Source organism: Schistocerca americana, chromosome 1 (assembly GCF_021461395.2).
Source record: "Schistocerca americana isolate TAMUIC-IGC-003095 chromosome 1, iqSchAmer2.1, whole genome shotgun sequence".
Lineage (NCBI taxonomy): Eukaryota > Metazoa > Arthropoda > Insecta > Orthoptera > Acrididae > Schistocerca > Schistocerca americana.
The window spans coordinates 163,300,997-163,324,642 of record NC_060119.1 but is presented as its reverse complement, the minus strand read 5'-3'; positions in this window follow the sequence as shown (position 1 = coordinate 163,324,642).

Below are 23,646 nucleotides of genomic sequence, written 5' to 3'. Positions count from 1 at the left end.
GAAGTCGGCCGCGGCATTTACCTGGAGCGGTTTGGGAAATCACGGAAAACCTAAATCAGGATGGCCGGACGTGGGATTGAACCGTCGTCCTCCCAAATGAAAAATATGTACAAGGTATAATGCATAGGCAATTAATTTTACAATGGATCTGGCAGATTTGTGGAGAAACATTATTTAATCATAGAAGTGCAATTATTTTCATGTTAAAATACTGTTTACAATTGTGACTTATTGCTACATCGTATCTCGTCATCTGCTGTGAACCTTAGTCAAGTACACAGTGATCATAATAGCACATGATCTTAATCCAAGCCGGTCGCAAGAGGGCAGTCGTTTAATAATACCAGTATGTCTCATAATTACGTATAGACTTACATGTAGATATCTTTAAAAATTAAGTTAACGAAGTAACTATGACATTTTCAGATTTTTAATTTTTCTTTAATTTTTTTAAAATTTCTATATGCAAGTATGTAGTGAGCCGTGGCACCATTACGTCAGTAGACCTGTCGGGCGCCACTAGCTCAAGGGTAGTATTGACTGTCCCTCCTGCGGCCCCGTTGCCAGTATCTATGAGGAAGAGTTGGTACCTGTGGGTTGTGTCCTCAGAAGCTCTTTGCTTGTCGATATACAGGGTGGTCCATTGATCATGACCGGGCCAAATATCTCATGAAATAAGCATCAAACGAAAAAACTACAAAGTACGAAACTCGTCTAGCTTGAAGGCGGAAACCAGATGACGCTATGGTTGGTCTGCTAGATGGCGCTGCCATAGGTCAAACGGATATCAACTGCGTTTTTTTAAAAACAGGAACCCCCATTTTTAATTACATGTTCGTGTAGTACGTAAAGAAATATGAATGTTTTAGTTGCACCACTTTTTTCGCTTTGTGGTAGATGGCGCTGTAATAGTCACAATCGTTTAAGTACGTGGTATCACGTAATATTCCGCCAGTGCGGCATTATCCGTGTTAAAACAGACCGTTTACCAATTGCGGAAAAGGTCGATATAGTGTTGATGTATGCCTATTGTGATCAAAATACCCAACGGGCGTGTGCTACGTATGCTGTTCGGTATCCTGGACGACATCATCCAAGCGTCCGGACCGTTCGCCGGATTGTTACGTTATTTAAGGAAACAGGAAGTGTTCAGCTACGTGTGAAAGGTCGAACACGACCTGCAAGAAATGATGATGCCCAAGTAGGTGTTTTTGCTGCTGTTGCGGCTAATCCGCACATCAGTAGCGGAAAAATTGCACGAGAATCGGCAATCTCAAAAACGTCGGTGTTGAGAATGTTACATCAACATCGATTGCACCCGTACCATATATCTATGCAGCAGGAATTGCATGGCGACGACTTTGAACGTCGTGTACAGTTGTGCCACTGAGCACAAGAGAAATTACGGGACGATGACAGATTTTTTGCACGCGTTCAATTTAGCGACGAAACCTTATTCACCAACAGCGGTAACGTAAACCGGCATAATATGCACTATTGGGCAACGGAAAATCTACGATGGCTGCGACAAGTGGAACATTAGCGTCCGTAGCGGGGTAATGTATGGTGCGGCATTATGGGAGGAAGGATAATTGGCCCCCATTTTATCGATCGCAATCTAAATGGTGCAATGTACGGTGATTTCCTACGTAATGTTCTACCGGTGTTACTACAAGATGTTTCACTGCATGACAGAATGGCGATGTAGTTCCAACATGATGGATGTCCGGCACATTGCTCGCGTGCGGCATAAGCGATATTGAATAGCATATTTCATGACAGGTGGATTGGTCGTCGAAGCACGTTCACCGAATGTGACGTCCCCGGATTTCTTTATGTGGGGAAAGTTGAGGGATATTTGCTATCGTGAAAACAACGTCGGCGCATTGTCAATGCATGTGTGAACATTACGGAAGGCGAATTAGTCGATGTTGGGAGGAATGTCGTTACACGTATTGCCAAATGCATTGAGTATTTATTGCATTAATGTGGTATTTACAGAAATGATAAGCTCACAAAGGTACGTGTATCACATTGGAACAACCGAAATAAAATGTTGAAACGCACCTGCGTTCTGTATTTTAATTTAAAAAACCTACCTGTTACCAACTGTTCGTCTAAAATTGTGAGCCATATGTTTGTGACTATTGCAGCGCTATCTGTCACAAAGCTAAAAAGGTGGTCCAACTGAAACATTCATATTTCTTTACGTAATACACGAATATGTAATAAAAATGGGGGTTTCTATTTAAAAAACCGCAGTTGATATCCGTTTGACTTATGGCAGCGCCATCTAGCAGGCCAACTATAGCGCCATCTGGTTTCCCCCTTCAAGCTAGACAAGTTTCGTTCTTTGTAGTTTTTCGTTTGACGCTTATTTCATGAGATATTTGGCCCGGTCACGACCAATGGAACACCCTGTATAACATAGTAGTTGTTTGAAAATTTGTCCTGATATTATATTGCCCTTCCTTTTTTAGTTAAAACTCGATCATTAATATTTTAATGAATCAGCTCCTGGTCGGATGTACAGTCGGAACAATTGTACCAAGGCACAGGTTGCTGTTAAACAAACACGGGTCATGTGGTAAAAGTTTGATGTTAACTGTTTCAGTTCCTTAATTGAAATTGTATTGGAGAGAATCTGAACTACCTGTTGTACTAAGCAATTTAACTTTTGACATATTAAAAGGCGACTGCCACCAGGGCTTTAGTCAGAATAAGATCGTCAAAAGGGACAGATTGGGATCTAATCGCACCTTGTTGCTGATTGAAACAAAAAGGTGGCTCACTTTGAAGCAAACCTTATCATTGTCAGAATTGTTTCCTAAAGTGTTTAACCTTTAAGCATAGGTGCACATATTAACCCCGAACCTTTAGACATACAGTTTCCAAAGAAAAGAAAAGTATTCTGCCTGAGTAATTGAAACACTCTTGTCATAAATATTACTTACGTTTTCATGCAATGCAGAAGAGCATTTAATAAGGGAAATTGTGTCCAGCGTGATAGTAAACACCGCGGTTGCTCCCGATAACGGGCGTGCTGGAGATCCGGGCCCCTGCAATTATTGTCATGTTGTTTTTGTTTTGATTTCTCTTGTAAAAGCTTATTCATTTCACAAATTTGTTAATTTGTAAAGAAAACAAATTTATGATTATATATTGTTAAATAAACAGGTTGTATGAAAAGAAAGTTACATTGGCGGGTCCTCCCTTCCACGTTTCCTTAATACCAGTAAATATCACGTCTCATATAGGTGATTGCCAGACATATAATAAAGAAACGCCCTCTTGGGACCGGCTTGAGCGAAAACCGTGTAGAGTTACGATTAGTTGGCACTTGACAGGGGTTCACAGCAGATGATGAGATACGATGTACCCAAATGTCAGTATACTTAACAGTATTTTAGGATGAAATTTTTTTATATTTTTAAATTTTTTCGACAAGATTATCAGCTTCATTGTGACATTTATGTAACCAACGCCTATTTGTGTTACCGTGTGTATACTTAATTCTAGCCTTTGAAAACGATGTAATGTCGGAATGCGTAAGGCAACTTCCATTCAATAAAAATCGTCGCTGAAACAAGTGAAATTTAGACCCGGTATTCAGGGGAAGGTAGGATTCGTTTACGATTGTAGACGGGGCCGTAGTCCGTTACTATTGGTTGCCTTTTAGTTATACACATTTATTTTAAACCAGTAATTCCAGACTCAACCATAAATAAAAAACTACATGTTATTAATGAAGGAATGAACAACTGTATAAAATAATAGTTTTCAGTGCGATACAACTTAGCAAATCACCATAAAATACAGATACAACAGATAATGTTTTAAAAACAAGCTACTGTGATCACGGCTGAAGGCCTTATACGCGAAGAATGGCAGTAAATTAAGAATGTTTAAGAACTCGCAACAATTTACAACTTACAAATATAAAAATATTACAGCTAAGTAGCCAAAAACATAGCAGAAGGCATCAGACGCCAGACATGGCAGTAAATAGGGTTTTAAAGCTTACTGCAAAAAATACCAATACAAATTAGAATTTTAAGGCAAATAACCACAATTACAGCTGAAAGCCTTACACGCCAGGAACGGCAATTATATAAAAAATTTAGAAACCTGCCGTAAAACATCGAATACAGTAGCAAAGGTTAAAGAAAACAAGCAACTGATCAGCAAATGGGTGAAATAAAGTGGTGGTAAACCTTGTAAGACAATCCTCACACTCCTAGATTTATTCCAGAAGGCGAACAGAATTATTAACAAGGCATACATAACATTTAATGTAACCATTACAAGGTATTATAATGAATAATACTATAATACACCACAAGGACAAGTCATAGACGGTGCTCAAGGAATCGACCTCTGAGAACAAACACTTTCGCTAGCGATGAGATATGAAGCCAAGAGTTGCATTCACTTCACAAGATGGTGACTCAGACTAGCGGCAGTCCAACGAATGATTAACGATAACTTGCTGAAGCTACCTGACGTACGACAAACCAAATGCAACGATAGAGCAATATACCAAGGGTGGAACTGACAGTCTGCGCCGGCCGGGGTGGCCGAACGGTTCTAGGCGCTACAGTCTGGAACCGCGCGACCACTACGGACGCAGGTTCGAATCCTGCCTCGGGCATGGATGTGTGTGATGTCCTTAGGTTAGTTAGGTTTAAGTAGTTCTAGGGGACTGATGACCTCTGAAGTTAAGTCTCATAGTGCTCAGAGCCATTTGAACCATTTTGACAGTCTGCACTACGTCCGCAGAATACTGTCTTTAGAGCGCACAGAACGAGAAAGGAATCACTACCACCAGAGTAGAAAAAATCGTCAACCGGCCTACAAGCAAGAAAGCTGTCAAAACTACACGCCTTTCCGGACAGCGGCGGTAAGGCGAGGAAACGTACACTGCTGTTACACACAGAAACCCCCAGGGCAGGGAACTGGAGCGTTAGCGGCCACTTGGCAGGAAAAACACTGCTGGTTGAACTTGACAAATTGTAACAAACTGAACGCAGTAAATAGTAATAAGAATTCGAGGGAAGCTAATCAGATCCACCTTCCCCAATCACTTCACTCCGTGCTCTTCGCCTCAGCGACATTATGAGCCGCAACACGACCCAAGTCACTGGAAAATCACGAGATATCACAATGATGGGAGTTTCCCTACTTGGATTCAAGTGCACTCATCTTAAAGCTTGCAGGATTCGGTTTACGACGAGGTTGTGCACCCTTGTGATCACAGCCCTTTGATCCGGCAGTCCATGCGCTCCGCCATCGGTCCCGGCGTGTTCTCACACTGGCTCCTCCTCAGTCCCCAACCGATGCCACACCCACACCACTCGGAAAAAGAACGACGTCGACCCAAAGATACGGCAACACTTACTACATATCGATAACCGCCGCTGCTGCCACTAGCGGACAGGCAACGGTTGCAAAACGGAGTGGCGGCAGTCAACACGAGAACAGCACCAACGCGAGCCGCAGCACTGCTCAGACATATTTTACTGCGTTTTTGCAGATTAACAAGATAATATTGACAATATCAATATAAATTGTCTGTTGAAAACTCTCCAGAAACCGCTATGAATTGCGGTATTCACCACAAGATATCATGACAGGAGTGCCCGCTAGTATAAAAGGCAGCGGGGAGTATTGTCAGTAGAGGAGCAGTAAGAGCAAAATGGATCGCTGAGGACAGCTCGGTGGCTTTAAAGGCGGACTAGTTATGGATGTCATCCGAGTAACAGATCCATTAGGGACATTCCGACCCTCGTCTAGCAGCCTACGTCGAGTGCTTGTGACGTGATTGTGAAGTGTAAACGCAAAGAAACAACTACAGGTAAACAAAGAGGAGGCAGATCTCTCGCTCTGGCGACAGTGACCGTCGAGCATTGCTAAGGGCGGTTGCAAAAACTGGCATGAAATCCGAAGCAGAAATCACTCATAAGTGCCAAAGTGCTACCGGCAGTCGAGTTAGCCCAGTGACTGTGTAAAGTGAGTTAATGTGAATGGGGTGTGGTGGTCGAGCATCTCCTTATAATACAGACGTTTCTGTCGTCAGTGGTGGACTAGACTAGAGGTGCTGCGAAGACCTGCGCCACTGGACAGCTGCTGAATGGAAACGAATAATTTGAACTGATGAAGCACGCTGCATCCTGTGACAGTCCGATGGGAGGTTGTGGATTCGTGTCATACCTGCTGAAAGTTACTTACCAGCAAGTATAGTGTCAACTGTGAAGTACAGAGGAGGTGACGTTACGATATGAGGGTGTTTTCCACGCATAGCGTGCAGACCCCTTATTGTGCTTAAGGAAACAGTAAAGGTGAAAGCATATGAAAACGTTTTGCGGCATTGTGTATTGCGTACAGTAGGAGGACAACCGTAGACGATCATTTGTATCAGCGAGACAGCGCAAAATGCCGGAAAACAGCATCTGTGAGTCAATGGCTTGTTCACGGTAAATGATGACAGCCAAAACAGTTGCAGGATAAATATTTATTAAAATTCTTGACCACGGTTTCGGTATATATAAATACACCTTCATCAAAAGTAAAATACCTAAAATTACATCCTGCAATGGAGATAATAAAACAGTTGTGCCAAAGGCGTCGTCAGTCCATTTATACAACGTGATTATGGACAGAGGGTCGATGCGAACACAGCTTAACACCAGTGCTTGTTTTATGAATCTCCATTGCAGGATGTAATTTTAGGTATTTTACGTCTGATGAAGGTATATTTATATATATTGAAACCGTGGTCAAGAATTTTAATAAATCTTTATCCTGCAACTGTTTCGGCAGTCATCATTTACCGTGAAGAATTTCAACAGTTGCTGTTTCAGCCATGTTTAAAATCTTGTCAATGGTTTGTGTTTAGAAAACTCTAAATGCAGTAGGATATGAACACAAAATACGAAGTTGTGTCATGCGCACAGTATAGGAACAGTTCGCAAACGAAGAGTGTTCGAATCAATATAATAATGCATTACGTCATCAAATAGCACGAGTGAGACAACGGTTTGTGGGTAAAAACATTCCTGAAATGGAGTGGTCAGCCCGCAGCCCCAACCTAAACCCAATGGATCACCTTTGGGATTAGTTAGAACGTTGTTTTTTCTCCAACATCAAACAAAGGTCTTTCATACCGGGCTGATACAGCGATCTTAAGTAGCAGTTTAAAGACCAACTGTGGCAGACAAGAATAGAACTGGAATCGATTCGTGGCACAGAATTTGCATCTTGATCCGTGCTTTTCGCAGCATAAAATCGTCTGTCAATTGGTAAAACCTCCGACAATGTTATCAATTCTAAAACGAGAATACGGCAACATGTCAGAAAACTGGCGGCTATCTGCACAATCACAGATGATAACACTCTTCCCAGACGATACTGCCGAATTCGATGAACACAGAGATTTGCGGAACTAAAGTAGGGAAACATACTGTGGAGACGGGAGCAGTTTGTCCATTTTCGCAAGAGAAGGTGAAGAAAGAAAGCCTGAAAATGAAAAGGAATGAATCACCTGGTTCTGACGGGATCCCTGCTAAAAATATAAATCTAATTCATATGCACATAAGATTGTATTAGTGCCAAATATATAATTTGTACTCTGTGTACATCTGACAAGCAGACCCATCCACTATATTGGAATCCGGCTGTTTTACTCTGTTGTTCTGAGGGGCAACGAATGTTGGGTAAAAAGCTTCCGAGCGATTCCGCTCTAATGTTTAATCGTAAGTTCACCTGAAGATGTGGCTTTCATTGTCACGAAACCAGTAGTGGCCCAACCAGTAATAAAAGACTAAATACAGCATAAGGAGTTAATACCCAAGATGACTACTCATAGCTGTGGTTGCCCTACATACAAAGTTGTCCTGAATTTCTGTGTTGGTTTCTTCCATATTTGGAGACAAAAACACAGAATGGATGAGGTAACACTGCCTGCTGTCAGCTAACCACTCCACTCTGAGCACAGATTGCAGTCAGCTGGTCGCTCTTCGCAAACCTACCACATCCCCCGTAAAAACTGCACAGATGGATTTCGTAAAAGTACGCAGCTGCCGCCACGCGATTTCCACCCCGAAATGGGAGATCAGGCTGGCAAGCGGCAAAATTCCGCAACTGCAGATGTTGCACCACGTGTGGACTACGGCATCTACCTTGTGCGCCCTAACAGTATATCCATTTACTGCACAGCTGCCGTTCTGCTAACATTCCGCCCGTGTGAACCCAGCCTGAAAGTGTTCACCATATTGGTTGATGCTCTAAGAAGCGATAACTACGCCGTGGCATGCGCAGCACAGAGCACCAAAATATCAGAAGTGCAAGACCCATGTTACGACAGCAGTGCTAAAAGTAACTTGGAGGTGAACTTTGAATACGAGGAATATAGCGCGGAAATCCGTGTTATTGTTTTTCGAAACACCAGTACTAGGTATAATATTTTTCATTTATACTTTATGGGTGGGTCTGGTGGTAAAGTGTATTTATTTGTGAAATCCAGTATTGCAGTTTCGATCGTGTGGCTGTTATCAACTGGAAATTATGTTCCTGATTACGACATTCTCATGCACATTGCACTATTTGAGTTGCATCGTAAATATGTATCTCGTACTATGCTTAACGTTTACTCTCATCCGTGATATTGGGTAGAGTAATTGATTCCATATTTGTTTTTGTTTCATATGAAAAAGGTAATGGTTTCGTCTCATTGTTTTCTGTGGACTCATGTCTATTTATTACTGCTTACTAATCCGTGTGTGAATTGCTCGATTTAAATGCACTGTAAGTATATTGCTCGTATTCTACGTTCTTTTTGTCACCGTCCGTTTTTCCTACTATCTCATTTAAGGAGGCCACCGAAATTTTCATTGACTTGTGCTAAAGTGTAGCGTTCGTAGTATCTGTTAATAATGTGTGAAAACATTTGCGTAACTAGTGTTGCATTCTTAGCATTCGTAAGGAAGATTCTTCGCCCGCATCTCGTGGTCGTGCGGTAGCGTTCTCGCTTCCCACGCCCGGGTTCCCGGTTTCGATTCCCGGCGGGGTCAGGAATTTTCTCTGCCTCGTGATGGCTGGGTGTTGTGTGATGTCCTTAGGTTAGTTAGGTTTAAGTAGTTCTAAGTTCTAGGGGACTGATGACCATAGATGTTAAGTCCCATAGTGCTCAGAGTCATTTGAACCCTTTTTTTTGAAGATTCTTCTAGTCACCAAGGCCAGAAAGCATAGGGCCTACTCATCTATATCTACATCCATACTCTGCAAGAGACTATAAAATGCATGGCACTGAGTGGCAAGAATAAACGCCATTCAAAGCAGAATTACATACTCATTCCGTGGTAAGGTATAATATAGTTGAATACCAATACTGTCAAAACCTACAAACATGGAGCTCTCCATTAAATGCGAGAAAGTACTGAATATGAAAGCAAACAAAATCAGCGTAGAATAAGAGCAATATACATAAACGTATTTTAATCGAGCAGTTCACACTCAGATGCGTTTAAGTCCGCATAACACCGTGCAACGAAAGCCGTTTCTGTTTCACATGAAACAAGAAACAATTAAATTTTATTTACGACAGCGACGGCGTAGTGTGCTGACGTTGCCAACGACCGTTAAATGATCGGAATTACACTATGTGATCAAAAGTATCCGGACACCTGGCTGAAAATAACGTACAAGTTCGTGGCGCCCTTCATCGGTAACGCTGGAATTGAAAATGGTGCTGGCCCACCTTTAGCTTTGATGACAGATTCCACTCTCGCAGACATACGTTTAGTCAGTTGCTGGAAGGTTTCTTGGGCAATGGCAGCCCATTCTTTACGGAGTGCTGCACTGGGGAGAGGTGTCGATGTCGGTCGGCGAGCCCTGGCATGAAGTCGATGTTGTAAATCTTCCCAATGTTGTTCTATAGGATTCAGGTCAGGAGTCTGAGCAGGCCAGGCCATTACACGGATGTTATTTTCATGTAACCACTCCAACACACGCCGTACATTATGAACAGGTGGTCAAATGGTTCAAATGGCTCTGAGCACTATGGGACTTAACTACTGAGGTCATCAGTCCCCTAGAACTTAGAACTACTTAAACCTAACTAACCTAAGGACATCACACACATCCATGCCCGAGGCAGGATTCGAACCTGCGACCGTAGCGGTCACGCGGTTCCAAACTGACGCGCTTAGAACCGCACGGCCACACCGGCCGGCAACAGGTGGTCAATCGTGTTGAAAAATGCAATCGGTATCCCCGAATTGCTCTTCAACAGTGCGAAGCAAGAAGGTGCTTAAAACATCAGTTTAGGCCTCTGCTGTGATAGTGCCACGCAAAACAACAAGCAGTGCAAAAACTCGACCACACCATAACACCACCGCCTCCGAATTTCACTGTTGGCACTACACACGCTGGCAGATGACGTTCACCGGGCATTAGCCTGTCATCGGATTGCCACATTGTGTACCGTGATTCGTCACTTCACACAATGCTTTTCCACTGTTCAGTCGTCCAATGTTTACGCTCCTTACACCAAGCGAGGAGTCGTTTGGCATTTACTGAGTGATGTGTGGCTTATGAGCAGAATGCTCGACCATGAAATCCTTCTCAACTCCCGCCTGTCATAGTACTTGGAATGGATCCTGATGCACATTGGAATTCCTGTGTGATGGTCTGGATAAATGTCTGCCTATTACACATTACGACCCTCTTCAACTGTCGGCGGTCTCTGGCAGTGAACAGACGAGGCCGGCCTGTACGCTTTTGTGCTGTACATGTCCCTCCACGTTTCCTCTTTACAGAAATGGAAATGAGCGTTTGGCATCATTGGCCTGGAGGCCCCTTACGGGGCAGGTCTGGCCGCCTTGGCGCAGGTCTTACTACATTCAACGCCACATTGGGCGACCTGCGTGCCGGATGGGGATGAAATGATGATGAAGACAACACAACACCCTGTCCCTGAGCGGACAAAATCTCCGACCCAGCCGGGAATCAAACCTGGGTCCGTAGGACGGCAATCCGTCACGCTGACCGCTTTTTTTTCATTTTGTTCGTTGTTGATCGTTGTTTGTTCGTTGCGGACGTCACATGCCATCCGGTGAAGTTCGTTTGTTGATCCTTCCACTCAGTTTTTTATTATGGAGGCCAACCAGCTCTCTACCGCTGAGCTACCGTGCTGGCACCAATCAGCTATTGGGGCGGACTCCACTTCACTATCACATTGGAAACAGTGGACCTAGTCATGTTTAGGAGTGTGGAAATCACGTTCGAAGTCCGTGAGTTTAGCGGAGCGCCCTATTCTGCTATCTCACGATGTCTAATGACTACTGATGTCGCTGATATGGAGCACCTGGCAGTAGGTGGCAGCACAATGCAAGAATATTAAAAAAAACGTAGGTTTTTGGTGGTGTCCGGATATTTTTGATCACATAGTGTATGTGACGTTCATATTAAGGCAAACATTTTCTTATGAAATGTTCACTTTACGAGGATAATTTATTTACTGAGTGGACGAGGACACATACAAGATACTGTCAACCATAGAGCAGGAACAGCATTAATTATATACTTCACGGCCGGTTGTTGCCAACATCAATAACGGCGCCGCTGCCGTAAGTAATATTTTACCCAAAAACCAATTTAAATTGGATTTTTTTGTTTTCCTTTATTGTATTTTGATTCCCCCCCGAAGGGGGTGGGCTGGCAGCAGCTTATTATGCTGCTCTGCAACCTACAGACTTTTTTAAAACGTAAGAAAGAAGAGAAGAAACAATAAAACCAGGCGATAAAATGGTGACTGAAATTGTAAAACTGCGGAAAATTGTGAAAAGTTAAAACATAAAGCAAAGGGTTGGCAAAGCTAATAAAATACACAGGAAGCAAACAGGTAACTTATTAGACAGGCAATTAAAAAACATGGCGACAGTCTGGTTTCTGTTCGCAAGAGATATAAAAATCACACCCAGCGACAGTATGATGTCCGTTCGCAACACTTCGGAGAAGACACACAACACTGAATACTCACTGTAAACGCTGTACTAAAATGTCGGCACAAAGATAACATACCATAGCCGAGGGCAGATGGGGGGGGGGGATGACCTGGGAGGGAGGGGGGGGACAATGAAGGAGGAGAGGAAAAACGATAGGGCGGAACCAAAGGAGGGAGAGGACTCATAAGGGGGGGGGGAGGGGCAGGGCAGACGCGAGAGGGAATGGGAAACGGCAGAGGAGGGAAATGCAAAAGGACTCGGGGGAGAGAAGGGAGGCAGAGAGAGGGTAGATGGGGAAAAAAAGAGGATGGAAGGAGGGGCGGATTAAATTGGAAAAAGAAATTTGGATTCATGTACCCCATCCAGTATTACGGATGCGAGAAGAACGCAGTCAGAATACGGGTATCGTATTTACAACGCAGTTCAAAGAGAACAATACACACGGGATGTCATAATCAGACGCACAATGTGATCGAACCTTGTTTTGTTAAGTGTAAAACAATAGAAACATGGAAGACTATAGCATCAGCCGATAAGAAAGCGAGAGGTTGGATTGATAAACTAGCAGCGCTCCAAGTGGCGGGACAGCGAACCAGAAGTCTCTATCCGAGTTTGGTGCCCCCTTGGCGCGCAGGTTCGGCGACCGGCGGTACCGCTGTGTGCTGCGGCAGGAATGGTGCGAGAGCCCGGGGGCCGCGGCGCCGCTGGCGCTGCAGAGCCTGGGCGGACCGCTGGTGGCGCTGGCGGCGGGCTGCCTGCTCGCCATGGCAGCGCTGCTCTCCGAGCTGCTGCGCGCCCGCCGCGCCTCCAGACCGGCGTCGAGACTCTGCAACCCCGAAGGACACCATTTAAAAAAAGTCAGGAACGCACGAGGGCTCTCACAGGTATATCCATTTCTACCCTGAACACGCCTTGTAAGAAAACGGTGAATTACGTTGAATCCTCTGAATATTTTGGGGTATTACACGATTTACAGGACAAAAAAATAAGTTAAAAATTTTAATACCAAAGCACTAGCGCGGTAGTGTGGGTGAGGTTTCCTTTCAGCTTAATTGTCCTTTGATCTACTGTAACATATTCGGTATTGTGAGGAACTTAAAAATAAACTTGTTAATTTACTGTTGTGTCTTACAAATGCTAGCAAAATTTTGCACTATTGACAAGTCATATTTTATGGCATAAAAATGTAATACAACTTTTGTAATAAAAATATATAATGCAGACTGCTTCAGTCTTTGAGAAACAGTTTCAAACAAGCCTTTTCCTCTACATTTTATGCAATTTGTTTTAGTTAGTGCTTATTATAGCAGCTTGTAGTGACAAAATATCAGCTACTGTGGGCAATTGTACCTCGTGTACAGATCTGGCTTAGCATGGAATTTTCGCCTTCTCTCTCTCTCTCTCTCTCCCTCCATCCCTCCCCCCTCTCTCTCCCACTCCCTTTCCCTCTTGTTCTTCTTGACCCAACTTCTAACTGTGCCTCACACTATTGCTCTCCTCTTTCTGTCTGGACGAGCCTAGCAACCTTCGCTAGAGACATTCTGATTTTAAAAAGATCCTTAAAGATGTTTTTCACAGTCTTGTGCTCTCCCAACAGAAACCAACAGTTGACAACTTTATTATTCTCGAGTCAGAAACATACAAATTTACAGTAGCCATACACATCAAAATATATATATATATATATATATATATATATATATATATATATATATATATATATATAAATTTTATTTATATTACATGTGCCCAGTACTTTGCAACCTCCAAGGCGCTTAGAGTGGCTTGCAGGAGATCAATCTTCGTGCAGAATGTAGGGCACAAAAGGCACTGGAGCATGTGGCTTGTGGTTTGTTCATGTCCACAATCACAGAACGTATCTTCTGTTATGAAGCCCCATCTCTTCAGGTTGTCTCTGGATCGTCCAACTCCTGATCGTAATCTGTTTAAAGATTTCCACACCAGCCAGCTCTCGTTGTGTCCATGTGGTAGTTCTTCAGCTTCTGGCGTCTGCAGGTGAGGCGACGACTTCTTCCATAACTCCAGCCTTGCCTTCTCTGGTGAAATGGTGAGCTTCTCGGATGTTCTCAGGAAGCTCTTTCGCGATCTCAGCCGCTGCTGTGGTGGATTATGTCCGTGCAGTGGATGGGCGCTGTCCTGTTCCACTTTCAGTCTCGCCTTGTTGGCAGCCACAGTTCTGCGTACCCATGGTGGCGCTATTCCAGCCAGGCAGTAGAGCTTATCAGTTGGGGTAGGTCTTAAGCAACCTGTGATCAACCTGCAGGTTTCGTTGAGAGCGATGTCTACTTGTCTGGCATGAGATGACCTGTACCAGACTGGAGAAGCTTATTCAGCAGTAGAAAAGCACAGTGCCGTTGGAGAACAGCGAATAGTTTGTGGGTGTGATCCCCACTGTGTCCACGCTAGTTTGCGAATTAGGTTGTTTCGAGCGGAGATTTTCATTTTGGTGTTCTTGCAGTGAGTTTTTAATGTCAGAGTTCTATCGAGAGTGACTCCGAAGTATTTAAGTGCGTGATTCCTGACCATGCAATTTGTAGCTCACGATTTGCTTCCCTGTTCCTTAAAGGAAAGGCACACACTTGTGTCTGCGAAGGGTTTGGTCTGAGTTGGTTCCGATTGTAGTAGCTTGACAGTGTTCTAAGTGCTGTTGTCAGGTTTCTTTCCACTCTTTCAAAGCATGAGCTCTGCGTAGCAAGGGCTAGGTCATGTGCATATAAGAATCTCCTTGTACCTGGGGTCGATGGCTGGTCCTTGGTATAAATGTTGAAGAGGAGCGAAGACGCTTCCCTGAGGCAGACCATTTTTCTGCGCTCTCCAGCGACTGCGTTGTCCTTGAAATTCAACAAAAAAACCTGCGGTTTTGGAGGAGGGTGCTGAGTAGTCTAACGAGGTGGGCGTTCTTGATCATATTGTATAATTTTGGATGGAGTAACCGATGATGGACAGTACTATACGCTGCTGTGAGATCCACGAAGACCACGCCCGTTAGTTGACGGGTTTCAAAGCCATCCTCTATAAACTGAGTGAGATTCAAAAGTTGCCCTGTGCAGCTTCTGTTTGGTCGAAATCCTGCTTGTTCGGGTATGAGAAGAGGGTCTATTACTGGCAGGATTCTATTCAGAATCATACGTTCGAACATTTTATAAAGGTGACTCAAAAGGCTAACTGGTCTGAAATTCTTAGAATGATTTGCTTTCTCTCCAGGTTTCAGAAGAGCTATCACCCTGCTCTTTCGCCAGATCTTTGGTATTTGGCACTGGTTCATGCAGTTGTTGAAAAGCTGCAGGATCCACTTTCTTGTTTCTGGGCCGAAATTCGTGATTTGCTCCATACGGATGTCATCTAGACCGGATGCTTTACCAGTTTTGCTCTCCTTAATAGCCTTGTTTAATTCAGATGTCTCGAATGGGAGAGTCAGATCCCTCGTTTGTTCTTGGGCCTCTTGCGATACTTTCGGAATTTTGATTCTATGACTTCCTTTCCCATTCTTGCTATCTGATCTGCAGTAATGTTGCAGTGTGCTGTGGATCTGGTTGGGTCGCTATTGAGGCGTCTCAATAATCACCACGCTTTATGAGTGTTTCTGATGAGATCATGTTCTTCCATAGCTTTAACCCAAGAATATCTTTTGAATTCTTTCAGAGGTGCAATAAGTTTATTCCCAGTCGATAGCGTTGTCTCACCGCATGGATCTTCTTCGAATAGTACCTTATACTCTGTAAATTGAGGACTGAGTTCTGAAGTTAGACTAGGAATGTATGATGTTCGACAACCCCGAGGAATTGCAGTTCTGGAGCACCTCTTTACAGCCTTCACAAAAGTATCATACGAGTCAGGTGAAGGTTCAATATAGGGAACTGCAGCGTCCAACGTTTCTGGAAACTTCGGCCAGTTGGCTTTCCTGAAGTTAAACCTCCTTCTGAACGTAACTGTGGTCTAACTGCTGCGTAAATTTCACACATGATCGGTCTGTGCTGTGTATTTGGAATAGAGTTGCAGACAGTTTTTATGCACTGTTGTGAGACGTTTTCCCTGCAGAATATAAGATCGGGGTTGTATCCGCATTTCCATCTGCCACTGTTGAAAGATGCAGGTTGCTTAGGGTCATGTATAAGGCTCAGATGATTGCCTTCCGCCCATTCTTGTAATGCTGTGCCATTCTCATCATCATGCTCATAGCCCCACGTGGTGCTGTGACAGTTGAAGTCACCAGTCACTACTGTTGTGTGTTGACTATTGATTTTGAGATCAACGTCCGGTGGTTTGTATACGGATGTGACTGTACAGCCCTTGATTTCCAAAGCTAAGATTTCAATATCATTTTCTTCAGTAAAGGCTGATGATATTTTCTGTAAATCTGGTTGGGCAAATATAGCACTTCTATATTTTGGGTGGGGTCTTTCCGTAGCCAGTCGCATTCCGTTTATTTTTAGCCTGCGCATTTCACAGATTTTGTGGGTCTCCTGTATGCAGAGTACATCGCACTTGGTTTGTCTGCAGAGCTCTTGTAACAGTTCTTCTTTTGGTGATGATATACTTTCTATATTCATCGATATGATGGTCAACTGTGGTCCTGAAAAGGACCAAGATGATGTTTCTGGTGTGAAAGGATCAGCCGCCAGAGAAACCTAACGCCCAGGGTACGCCCGACTGCAAGTCTTATCTTGGTCGGAAATCATTGCAATCTTTGTGGAGGCTCCTTTCATGTACCCCAGTTGACAACTGACAGATCTACAAAGCGCGGTTAAACTGGTAAAAAATCACTCAATTCAGAATCCTCTCACAGAGAAAGAATTTGATCTTCTGTCACACTTACATATAGCAAAGCTAATGTGCAATAAATCTTTCCCTGGAGATATGTGCAAAAAGTGTTAATAGAGCAGGCGTACAAACGAATCCTTTCAAGGATAAAGCTATGCAGTAAACACCTATTCGCACAATCGTTTTAGCACAAATTTATCGCAAAGTTTGTTTGCATGGATATGAGATTTCTGCTAATTGTCGATAGTACTTCATTATACACTTTTCTTCGAAACAACAAGACCATCAGACCGACACCAGAAATCAGTTCAACGTAATTAGGAGTTACTGACGTGGTGACGGCATGACGCTTTCTTCCTCAGAAATCTCAATTACAGATACTGCGATCTATTGGTGTAGAGTTATAGCGTAATTGATGGCAATACGTAGCACACAACGTGGGACAATCGTACAGGTCTGTTGGAGGCAAGACAAGAGACTCAATTCGGCAGAAAAAATAAAATTGAATTCACAAGATAATATGTTCTCGGGTGGAAAGGCATATAAATACTCAGCTTGTATGGAATTCAATGTCTGTAATCTGATTTAAAGCTGGACTGCTGCTATTTGTGTCTACCAGTTCTCAGCGTACCGTATAGTTTCACTTACCACATACGACGTGAGGTGAAACTAATCGGAAGAGGGACACAGGGTATGCGCGACAGTCATCTATGCCACACATGACTTACATAATTACTTCGTGGTTTTTGTAAAAGATAAAGACTCAAATTTATGCATTTGTTACGAGTTGTACATTGATAGAAATGCAAAGCATTGTCTTTTTCAGAAGCTTGTACGAATCAAACTCAAAAGCGATATACAACACTGCAAACAACCATTTCCATTGGCGCACGTTCCCGCCCTCGAAGCACCATTGCGCCTGGCTTCTTCCACCTCTGCCTTATTTGGAGAGGTATGTGATTGTCGGTTACATGCTGAAAATTAGAAATCTTGAACCTCTGTAGTGGGTAGTCACCACACAGTGGGAGTACTTTTGGGTGGAAAATACTGCAAACAGTTTTTATAATTAGTTCCAACATTCCAGCCTTCTACCAGTACAATAAATTAATCCCCATAATTGAGTAAGATCAGTAGATAATATGACAATGCGAACTAGACAAAACACACTGCATACAGACATTTACATTCGACACGGAAATATTTTTGTGAGTTTGTACCCATTTCGATTTTAAAAAATGGAAGAGATCTGGAATTAAGATCCGTCAAACAGCCAAACCCCTGCACTGAGCTCCATTAAGGCAGGACGTTGTATGTTACCACATAAAATCCCTGGGATCACACATAGAGGGCCGAGCGGCGACAACCCTGCATGAAATCAGGAAAGCTGTTGGGAACTGTGAACTGGCAACGATGCTGTCTTTTATTCTCAATGTTTACAAGCCCCCATTCTTCTGCACCAGCGTTAGCTGTCGCTCGTTCAGCTAGGTGCTGAATTCTAGTTGACGTCCGTCGAGTCTGCTTACCAGTTGCATGCCCTGGATTGGTTTAGCGACCTCGGTGCTGCAGCTGGGTGCCTGCGAACAGACGCGGCTGTTGTTTAGCGCCAGATGGAGTCGAGCTGGCTCCACGATGTGCCTGGAGTTGGTAGTCATGTGGTCGGTTGATCTTCTCCCTACCCCAGTTCGTTTCAGCAGTCGGAGACATCTGAGTGTTGAAGAGAAAAGTGGACCACAACAGGCGCTGTTGTTGGTTTCCGTGTTGAATTTCAGTGCTGTCAGCACCTTGCGATGTAGCGTTGTCGGAAGACAGTCTGTTCCTCCATTAGTAGGTGGTAGGCAGATAGCAGCATGAATTTCACCAGGTGAATGCCATAACCTCGAGTACATTTTCGGCTAATTTCACGTACTGCAATGGAGCGTCTAGGACATAGATTTACTAAACCATCGTAATCATGTAATCGAGTACTATTACTGCGAATGCCATCCATACCACCGATCAGCTCATGACAATAGCAGGAGTGCTGGGGTATTTAAAGAGAGGCTATGATACAAGGTTCGGTTTGTAATGACCGCATGTGTTGTCCATATCTTTGTTCTTCTGTCTATTAAAGGCAATGTTCTGAATGACTGACTGACTCAACATCGCCCAGCTCGAACCGCTAAGGATATGAAGTCGAAATTTGGAGAATATGTGAATCTCGTACTGTAGGCGTCGTTTAAGGAGAGATTTTTTTCGAAATTTCAACCCTAAGGGGTGAAATAGGGATGAAGGTATTTCTTAAAAAATGTCGCTATTAAGGTAGTTATGAAGCTATACCTACGAAAATTGGTATATGGTTTGTCAGTGACGAATAAAGAAATCCGTGTTTCACCATTTTTGGAAATTTAACAGTATGGGGGTGATACAGTGGGTGTAAATCTTTTTGAAATTATATCATTATTGAAGAACTACTTAAGTATTTTTAAAGGTACATCTATGAATATTGGTTTCTGACTTCTCGGTAACAAATAAAAGAAAAGAAATACATGTTGTAATGTTTTTTGGAAATTCAATCCCTAGGGGCGTGAAAGAGGAGATGAGATTTCTTTATGACATTATATTATTATGAAAACATTTTTAAAGCTAAATATATGAAAATTTAAATTTGGCTTCTCAGAAACGGGGGAGGAGAGTTTTTATGGAAATATTTCATTTTATAAGCGTTTTTGAAGGTATATCTATGAAAATTGGAAAATTTGTATTTGGCGTTTCTGTCAGAAATAAAATATACGCATGTCGCTGTCTTCAGAAATTCAGTTCTTGAGAGGCGAAATAGGAGTATGGGAGCGAAATAGGGGGTGAAACATTTTGTAAAATTATTTCTTTGCGAAAGCAGTTTTAAAGCCAAAACTTTGAAAACTGGTGCTTGGCTTCTCGCTTAGAGACGAAAAAAATACTTGTTTCACTCTTTTTGGAAATTCGATCCCTAAGTGTGGCAGACTCTTTACTGCCCAGCCCAAGGATAGAACCTTAAACTTTTGGAGAGGGTGTGGATCTTAGGCCGTAGGAAGCATTTAGGAAGGTATTTTCCGAAATTACACACCCAAGGGGGTGAAACAGGGGATGAAAGGCATTTTGATAGTATATGGCTAATAACAGACTTCTGAAACTAGAGCTACGAAACTAGTATTTGCTTTCTCAGTCAGAACATAAAAAATACCTACGTGTTTCAGCATTTTTGGAAATTCAACCTCTAAGTGGGTAAAATAGTGGATGGAAGTTGTTTTGAAAATGAATAGTTACTAATGAACTATTAAAAGATTTTTAAGGCTACATCTATGTCAGTTATATTTGACTTCTCGGTTAGAAATGAAGAAATACGTCCGGAATGAGATTTTCACTTTGCAGCGGATTGTGCGCTAATATGAAACTTCCTGGCACGTCCTCACAGCTTTTATATCATATAAGCAGAGTGAAAATCTCATTCTGGAAACATCCCCCCGGCTGTGGCTAAGCCACGTCTCCGCAATATCCTTTCTTCCAGGAGTGCTACTTCTGCAAGGTTCGCAGGAGAGCTTCTGTGAAGTTTGGAAAGTAGGAGACGAGGTACTGCCGGAAGTAAAGCTGTGAGGACGGACCGTGAGTCATGCATGGGTAGCTCAGATGGTAGAGCAATTGTCCGCGAAAGGCAAAGGTCCCGCGTTCGAGTCTCGGTCCAGCACAAAGTTTTAATCTGCCAGGAAATTTCAAAAAAATAAGTGTTTCAATGTTTCTGCAAATTCAACCCCCAAGGGAGTGCAACAGAGAATGAAACTTTTTAAGAAAATATTACGTTACATTAAAAAAAATTTAAAACTGAATTTATGAAAGTTGGTATTTCACCTCCCGGTTAGATCTAAAAAAAAAAAACCTAGTTAGGTGATGAAAGTTGCAATGGAAATATCTCCACAAGAACGCAAAATGCATGATTAACAAAATTTTTGGACACCAGATACTAGAATCACTTTTTGGTCAGAAGTACACTCTGAAAAGATCTTGCTTATAAGGCCTTAATTGGCATGAAAGCCTTAGGTTTGTAAATAACATAAAAATTCGATTAAATAAAAACAAAAACTTTCTTCTGGCCATACAGCTACGCGAGCTAAGCAGCGGGCGCTAAGTTAGTTGCGTTATATTCACTTAACAGGCTGTTAACTGCTGTGTCATTTCATTGCTATGAGATAGAGTTCCTGGCCACGTGTCTTACGAGCTAACGAATGTGCTTGTCTTGCTTCTTTGGTTTCCTGTCGCAGTCTCATATCTGCTCAGTGCATATCCTCACTTGGTGGAAGGTGTTGTAATGTGACGTTGAGCTGGCCAACTTCCGACATACTGGCTCGCTTTCTGCTTTCGCTTCTGTCTCTGGCATGACCTGAGATTACCCGCGGCCATGTGAATGGTTTTTAATAATATTTTTTTTTTTTAAGTTTCTACCCCTTACTCTTTTGTGCCTTAACGCAGAAGTCTTCTTAACTAATTTAGTGAGGAAAGAATTGACCTACTACAGTATTGTGATCAGATGTTTTCTACATGTATGTTTCAAAATCTCTTTGTAGCATTCGTCAAAGTACTTACAGAGGTATTACATTATGAAGCACCGTATCCAACTTACATCATAGACGTGCGAAGAATAATTCAATAACTTACAATTTTTTGGTTATTACACTAGTGGCCATTAAAATTGCTACACCAAGACGAAATGCAGATGATAAACGGGTATTCATTGGACAAATATATTATACTAGAACTGACATGTGATTACATTTTCACGCAATTTGGGTGCGTAGATCCTGAGAAATCAGTACCCAGAACAACCACCTCTGTCCGTAATAACGGCCTTGATACGCCTGGGCATTGAGTCGAACAGAGCTTGGATGGCGTGTAAAGGTACAGCTGCCCATGCAGCTTCAACACGATACCACAGTTAATTAAGAGTAGTGACTGGCATATTGTGAAGAGCCAGTTGCTAGGCAACCATTGACCAGACGTTTTCGGTTGGTGAGAGATCTGGAGAATGTGCTGACCAGGGCAACAGTCGAACATTTCATGTATCCAGAAAGGCCCATACAGGCCCTGCAAATTGCGGTCGTGCATTATCCTGCTGAAATGTAGGGTTTCCCAAGAATGAAGGGTAGAGCCACGGGTCTTAACACATCTGAAATGTAACGTCCACTGTTCAAAGTGCCGTGAATGCGAACAAGAGGTGACCGAGACGTGTAACCAATGGCACCCCATACCATCACACCGGGCGATACGCCAGTATGCGGATGACGAATACACGCTTCCAGTGTGCGTTCACCGCGATGTCGCCAAACGCGGATGCGACCATCATGATGCTGTAAACAGAACCAGGATTCATCCGAAACAATGAGGTTTTGCCATTCGTGCACCCAGGTTCGTCGTTGAGTACACCATCGCAGGCGCTCATGTCTGTCATGCAGCGTCAAGGGTAACCGCAGCCATGGTCTCCGAGCTGATAGTCCATGCTGCTGCAAACGTTGTCGAACTGTTCGTGCAAATGTTTGTTGTCTTGAAACGTCCCCATCTGTTGACTCAGGGATCGAGACGTGGCTGCACGATCCGTTACAGTCATGCTGATAAGATGCCTGTAATCTCGACTGCTAGTGATACGAGGCCGTTGGGATCCAGCACGGCGTTCCGTATTACCCTCCTGAACCCACCGATTCCATATTCTGCTAACAGTCATTGGATCTCGACCAATGCGAGCAGCAATGTCGCGATACGATAAACCGCAATCGCGATAGGTTACAATCCTACCTTTATCAAAGTCTAAAACGTAATGGTAGTCATTTCTCCTCCCTACCCCCGAGGCATCACAACAACGTTTCACCAGGAAACGCCGGTCAACTGCTGTTTGTGTATGAGAAATGGGTTGGAAACTTTCCTCATGTCAGCACGTTGTAGGTGTCGCCACCGGCGCCAACCTTGTGTGAATGTTCTGAGAAGTTAATCATTTGCATATCACAGTATCTTCTTCCTGTCGGTTAATTTTCGCGCCTCTTCGTGGTGTAGCAATTTTAACGACCAGTAGTGTATTTTCATTAAACACCACGTAGAGGAATACTGATAAGAAAACAAACCCCAAGAATATGTGATTAGTTTACTGACTGCCTTGTGTTTTGTGGGCACGTTGCTGTGTGAAAGTTTTGATTTCAAGCAATGTCACGATTGCGTAGGAAACTGAAACCTGAGGTCTAAGGGTATCGTGTGAAATGGAAATCCCACCGCTTTATAAATTTTGAATAAAAATCATCAGCAATGGCGACCAAAGACTTTCGTCCTAAGGATTCACCCTCTTTCTGCCAGCAACCTTGTCAAAGAGGTAGGAGGAGCAGACAAACATTCAGGACACTCTCTTGGCCTTGGTGTGGGAAACTGCCCCTAAGAGGTAGCTGAATGAGCAATGATTAACGGCATGAAGATGCAGAAGGTAATGGAAACCACTGTATCAAAGACACATAAGTTTTATCCACAGGATATGTGGTCTGTAATTTAAAGAAGTTCTCATGATATTTGTCCATTTGCAAAACATTCTGAATTAGGCGCCGATTTGGATCTCTGAGGAGAGGACTGCTAAAGGAGGAGGTGACCATGAGAAAAATATCCAGTAAAATATTCTCTCTTTACAAGTCACGTTACTTCCAATAAAGCATTCGAGCTTTGAATAGCTGTCTCCACCATCCTCATCAGGAATGAAAACCACCGACCGCCGAGGCTAGTACGATGTTGTGCTTATGTAGATTCTATGTGCAGGGCCTGAAACCATCCAGATAGTGCCCGAGTGAAGCATGCACTGAAGGCATGTTGGGCAGCTCGTAGTATA